This window comes from Dermacentor andersoni, chromosome 5, assembly GCF_023375885.2.
Source record: "Dermacentor andersoni chromosome 5, qqDerAnde1_hic_scaffold, whole genome shotgun sequence".
NCBI lineage: Eukaryota > Metazoa > Arthropoda > Arachnida > Ixodida > Ixodidae > Dermacentor > Dermacentor andersoni.
The window spans coordinates 151,377,928-151,384,337 of NC_092818.1; positions in this window are offsets into that span (position 1 = coordinate 151,377,928).

Genomic DNA, 6,410 nt, shown 5'->3' on the forward strand with positions numbered 1-6,410 from the left:
GTCATATTCTTGCAGTCTCCTTGCCAGCCGTCCTGAAGGGTCCTTTAATTTAGCTAGCCAACACAACGCGTGATGGTCGCTGACGACATTGAATGGCCTGCCATAAATGTAAGGGCGGAATTTTGCTGTAGCGCAAATGATGGCGAGGCATTCTTTTTCAGTCATAGAATAATTGCCTTCCGCTTTTTACAGCGACCGGCTAGCATAAGATATCACCCGTTCATGTCCGTCTTTTTTCTGGACTAGGACGGCACCGAGGCCTAGGCTACTGGCGTCAGTGTGTATTTTGGTATCGGCGTCTTCGTCGAAGTGTGCAAGTACCGGCGGTGACTGCATGGGTCGCTTTAGTTCGTGAAATGCGTCGGCCTGCGACGTTTGCCACTTGAACTCGACATCATATTTGGTTAGATGCGTTAGCGGCTCAGCGATGCGTGAAAAGTCCTTGACAATGCGCCTGTAGAAGGCACACATGCCAAGGAATCTACGCACTGCCTTCTTGTCGATTGGCTGTGGGAACTTTGCGATGGCAGCTGTTTTCTGCGGGTCGGTGCGTACTCCGGATTTGCTGATGACGTGGCCAAGGAACAGAAGCTCATCGTAAGCGAAGCGGCACTATCTGGCTTCAGAGTGAGCCCTGATAATTTGATGCCCTCTAGTACGGTCGCAAGCCGCCTAAGGTGATCGTCGAAATTTCCGGCGAAGATGACGACGTCATCCAAGTAAACAAGACAGGTCTGCCACTTCAGTCCTGCTAACACCGTGTCCATGACGCGCTGGAACGTTGCAGGCGCCGAGCACAGTCCGAATGACATGACCTTGAACTCGTAGAGGCCGTCTGGCGTGATGAAGGCAGTCTTTTCGCGACCTCTCTCGCCGACATTTATTTGCCAGTAGCCAGACTTGAGGTCCATCGACGAGGAGTATTTAGCGCTAAAGAGCCCATCCAATGCGTCGTCTATTCGTCGAAGGGCGTATACGTCTTTGTTCGTGATCTTGTTCAGTCGACGATAATCGACGCAGAAACGTAGGGTTCCGTCCTTTTTCTTCACCACGACAACAGGAGATGCCCACGGGCTATTCGACGCCTGGATGGTGTCGTCGCAGAGCATTTCGTCGACTTGTTCCCTAATAGCTTCACGTTCTCGCGTCCAAACTCGGTAAGGGCTCTGGCGGAGTGGTCGAGCGCACTCTTCGGTTATTATGCGATGCTTTGCAACTGGTGTTTGTCGAATCCTCGATGACGTCGAAAAGCAGTCCTTGTAGCGGCGAAAAAGACTTCTGAGCGGTTGCTGCTTGCTCATGGGGAGACTTGGATTTACGTCGAAGTCTGGTTCGGGCACTATGGGCGGCGGGGTAGAGGCGGGAGAATCTGAGAGGACAAACACATTGCTCGTTTCCACAATTTCCTTGATGTACGCTATTGTGGTTCCCTTGCTGATCTGCTTGAACTCTTGGCTGAAGTTGGTTAGCATCACTTCCGTTTTCCCTCTGTGGAGTCGAGCGATCCCTCTTGCGACGCAAATTTCACGGTCGAGCAGTAGATGTTGGTCACCCTCGATGACGCCTTCTTCGTCGGCAGGTGTTTCGGTGCCGACGGAAATGACAATGCTGGAGCTAGTCGGGATGCTGACTTGACTTTCGAGCACACTCAATGTGTGGTGACTACGAGACCGCTCCGGCGGTATCGCTTGGTCTTCCGACAGCGTTATCAATTTCGACTTCAGGTCGATGATTGCGCCGTGTTGGTTCAGGAAGTCCATGCCGAGAATGAAGTCTCGGGAACACTGTTGGAGGATAACGAAGGTCGCAGGGTAAGTGCGCTCATTGATGGTAATTCTTGCCGTGCAGCTTCCAGTCGGCGAAATGAAGTGTCCTTCAGCGGTCCGAATTTGAGGGCGCTCCCATGCAGTCTTAACCTTCTTCAACTGGGCGGCAATGTGTCCACTCATGACGGAGTAATCAGCCCCTGTGTCGACTAAGGCAGTGACTGCGTGGCCGTGGAGAAGCACGTCGAGGTCGGTGGTTCTTTGTCTTGCATTACAGTTAGGTCTTGGCGTCGGATCACGGCTGTGACACGTTGACCTGTGGCTAGTACGGGACGTCGTCAGGTTGTCTTTCATCGTCGTATTCTTTGCTTCCACACTTCGTCGGGACGGCGGCGTGTCGTTATGTCGTCGAGGTAGTTTCTTCGGCGTCTTCGTCGGCGGCTGAGGATCTTCGTCAGTTCGACGAACAACAACCGCACCTCCATCGGTTGCTGCTTTTAGTTTTCCGGATATGGGCTCGCTGACCGGCCCCTGGCTGGGCCAGTGTATGGACGGCGCTGCGGCGACAAGTAGCGGCCTGGTGACGGCGAACGGGACGGTCGTCGAGAGTTCCACTGAGTGGCGGCTAGGTAATCCGCGATGTCACGTGGACGCTCCCCAAGCTGTGGAAGCGGCGCGTTGACGGCGAACCCTCTCAGTCCCAAGTCGCGGTATGGGCATCGGCGGTACACATGGCCGGCTTCTCCGCAGTGATAGCAGAGTGGGCGGTGGTCGGGGGCTCGCCGAATGTCCGTCTTCCTCGCGTAGGTGCGCTGGGCGACGGGTGGGCATGCTGGCGGTGGCGGGGGTGGACGACGGAATTGCGGCGTTAGAGGACCCTGGCGCGGTAGCGGAGGGGGGCCTTGACGGCGTGCTACGGCGGCGTAGGTCATCGCTTCTGGCACCTCAGGAACCTCAGGTTGCACCTCAGGAACCTCAAGCGATCGCTCAACCTCATCTTTCACGATGTCGGCGATCGAGGCCACTTGAGGCTGCGACGGAGGCAGGACCTCGCGCAGTTCTTCGCGCACAATCGCCCTGATTTTCTCTTGAAGGTCTTCGGAACCCAGTCCTTGGATGGCGTACTGCGGCGTGAGCCCCTGGCGGTTATATTGCCGGGTGCGCATCTCAAGAGTTTTCTGGATAGTCGATGCCTCTGCAGAAAATTCACCTACAGTCTTCGGTGGGTTACGAATAAGTCCGGTGAAAAGTTCTTGCTTGACACCCCTCATCAGGAAGCGGACTTTTTTCTCCTCCGACATTTCTGGGTCGGCGTGCCGCTAAAGACGGGCCATCTCCTCCATGAAGATCGTGATCGTCTCATTTGGCAGCTGCGCTCTGGTTTCTAGTAGAGCTTGGGCTCGCTCTTTTCCCACGACGCTTCTAAATGTTTGCAAGAAGCCGCTGCGGAACAGGTCCCACGTCGTTAAGGTGGCTTCTCGATTCTCGAACCAGGTCCTGGCGGCGCCTTCCAATGCGAAATAGACATGTGGCAGCTTGTCGTCGCTGTCCCAACTGTTAAACGTAGCGACCCTCTCATACGTCTCCAGCCAGCTTTCCGGGTCCTCAGATGTGGAACCGCGGAACGTCGGTGGCTCCCTGGGCTGCTGCAGAACTATTGAGGCGCTTACGCTGCCATTGGAGCTGTCTTCTTGGATGATCTTCTCTGGACGATCTTCTCGGACGATCGTCTTGGTCGTCTCTGGTAGAATTACGTGTTCTGGGGGCAGCTGCTGTAGCCAGCGGCTTGCTCGATGTTCCGGGACGACGTTGGTGTTGTTCCGGGCTTGAATTACGGCTTGTCGGGGGCGTCCGGTACATCAACGTAAAGCACCTCCACCAGATGTCACGTAGTAGTGACGGTGAAGAAGGCAGCCAAACTGTGATTTTAGAAACTGGCGTTTTATTGGGCAAACTTGTGCCTTCAAAAGCAGGCTATACTCAAAGAACAACGGTAGCGGCGAACACACTCGGCCATCGTCGAAAACCTGATCAGCGGGTCAAGCGCGTCGGCTTTTATAGATCAGTCGTCGAATGTTCCAGAGTAAACAGTGGGACCCGCGTGTCTTCCACAAAGTTCTACACTATTCGCGTCGCGCATACATGCAATCAGATTACACAAGTCGCGGGGAAAGACACCGGATGGAACCATCGATAACATTCCAGAAACTTCTTTTACATGCAGGTGCGTCCTGCGCTGTGCGATAGCATTTGTTAGGTGGTGAGAAGTGGTTGCCCGATAAAGCAAAGGAAGTACACGTGTCTATATAAAAGCACGTTCGAAACAGAGGATAGCGATCATGTGACGAGTTTCTAATGACTGAAGTGTAATTTTTTGTTTTAGTTAAAGCTAGAGAGGTGGTCATACTTACGCGAGATGAATTTCGCTTCTTTATTCCGATCGGCTTCCAACATAATGATAAGGTACTCCGGATACGGTGATCATGCGGATGAAGCAAATTCTAGTTGCTGAAGAACAGAGGTTAGATATCCTAATATGCTTATATTAGAAGGTGTGTTACGCAAGTTTCTAAACATATAATTGAGGGACTTGGAAGCTTTAGAACATATGCCTGCTAGACGTTTAGCCCAGGAAAGATCAGTTGTGAGGTTTAGGCCAATATGTTTGTGCGATGGGGTATTGGAAATCATCGTATTATTAATCGAACAGTAATACACAGTTTGAGTGTTTGACCATATGCATGCTAGTGAAATAGGTTCATAATTGACCGGTGATTGCCTGTCACCAGATTTATAAAGGAGAATGACCTTAGCTATCTTTCAGTCCTTAGCTAGTTCACCAGATGACAAAGATTTGTTATAAATGAGTCATGCAATGCGACTAGAAATATCTGTAGTAATCTTTAGTATTTTGGAGTTTATGCTATCATTGCCAGATATAGTAGAGACTTGGTAATCTTGTTAGCCATTCCTTCGGCAGTGACAATGATTGGTGCCATGAAGGCGAATTCTTGTTCTCGAACAAACGGGACATTGTAGCAATGTTCCTTTGTAAAAACAGATGAGCAATACGCATTGAACATACTCTAATTCAAGCTCCTAATAACTTTATCACGACTCCGCTACGAATGTTTTAATTTGCCCTTATTCGTAGTCACCTCTCATACCCCGTGAGTCTTGGGGAGGCACATACCGAAATTACCTGAACCCAGAAAGCCAACTGCAAAAAGCGTGCTGTGATAATCATAACCACTTCTATGTATAATGATCCAAGAAAGCCTTCATTCTAAAAATCACACATTCTGCCCTTTGAACTCTTATGTAAATTAAGAGTAGCAACATATGTTTACATTATTGTCAATTGCGATCATTCTTTTCATGCGTCATTGTTTGGCGCGCCTTCTCGTATTACTAGACAATTATATTTTAGTAATTTAAATATTCATCTCGCTAATAATGTCTACGGTATACCTCTACTGAAATTCTGTGGTAATAAAATCTGGAAAGCTACTCTTTTTCTTAATAAATATGTCGCCTCATTTGGATAACACACTACAACACTACGTCAAACAATTAAAAAATCTCTGACGCCAATTCAATATCTATGAAATGTTAGGTCATTTGCATATTTACATGTAATAACTTTTCCTTGTGAAAGATCAAAATTGCGCGCTTTGTTGATGATTTAATATTTGATGATTGTACATTTGATTTTGTTCAATGCTGTTTACCCTGTCTGAATTGCCATTGTAAAAAAAACATTTTCGACCTAAACAAGCCTAAGGCTAAGGGCCCACGCAGTGTGTTCACATTTCATATTACAAAGAAGAAAATAAAATAATCAATCAAATCAAATGAAGAAAAGATTAGTGCCGCGCAAGACGCGCACTGTGGTGACGATGGCTACGAGATGGCATCAGAGTAGCGCGTGTCGTCCGGGAGGTCTGTCGGCGACGGTATCTGTGAATGGCGCCCACGCGTCATCCACGCTCTGCCACTCATGATTTCCAGATAAGCGAAGCAGTCGCGCCACACTTCGATCCGTTTGCGACATGCCGAACGAAGCAGATTGTCCACGCCAGCCAATATATGGCGAAGTGAAAACACGTGTAGAGCTGAGGTCAAATTTCACATTAGGGAATAGGGTAATCACTGGTTAATTTTTTATTCGATCAGTCACTACCAACAACTTCAATATTAATAGCCTTAGAAAGCCATTAGGGTTGAAGAGTTAATAGCTGGTAATAAACTTCGTTGGAGCTAAATAAGGTAATTTGGATATTTATAGCTAAGTATACAGTGGCGTATATTTGCGTTTACATTGCCAAAAGATAGATGTGTGTGCAGGCTAGAGCGTGCGTGTGTGGGCGTACCATGTATTCTCGAAATACTTCTTTCAAGAAATTTGTGGTACTTTCAAACTTATTTTGGACAACCTCTTTTTTTTCATGCCTCACATAGGCTCAGAGTTTACTTGACCCCTTTTATCTGTGCAGAACTATTGAGTCACCAAAATCACTGAAAAGAAACATACAACTTTCTCGTCTTGCCTAAGTTACAGCAACAAAGTACAAGGAACCACAGAAAAAGCTAGTTCTCTGAAACACTTATCCTTCTCTTTCACGGAAAATACAGAGCGACGGA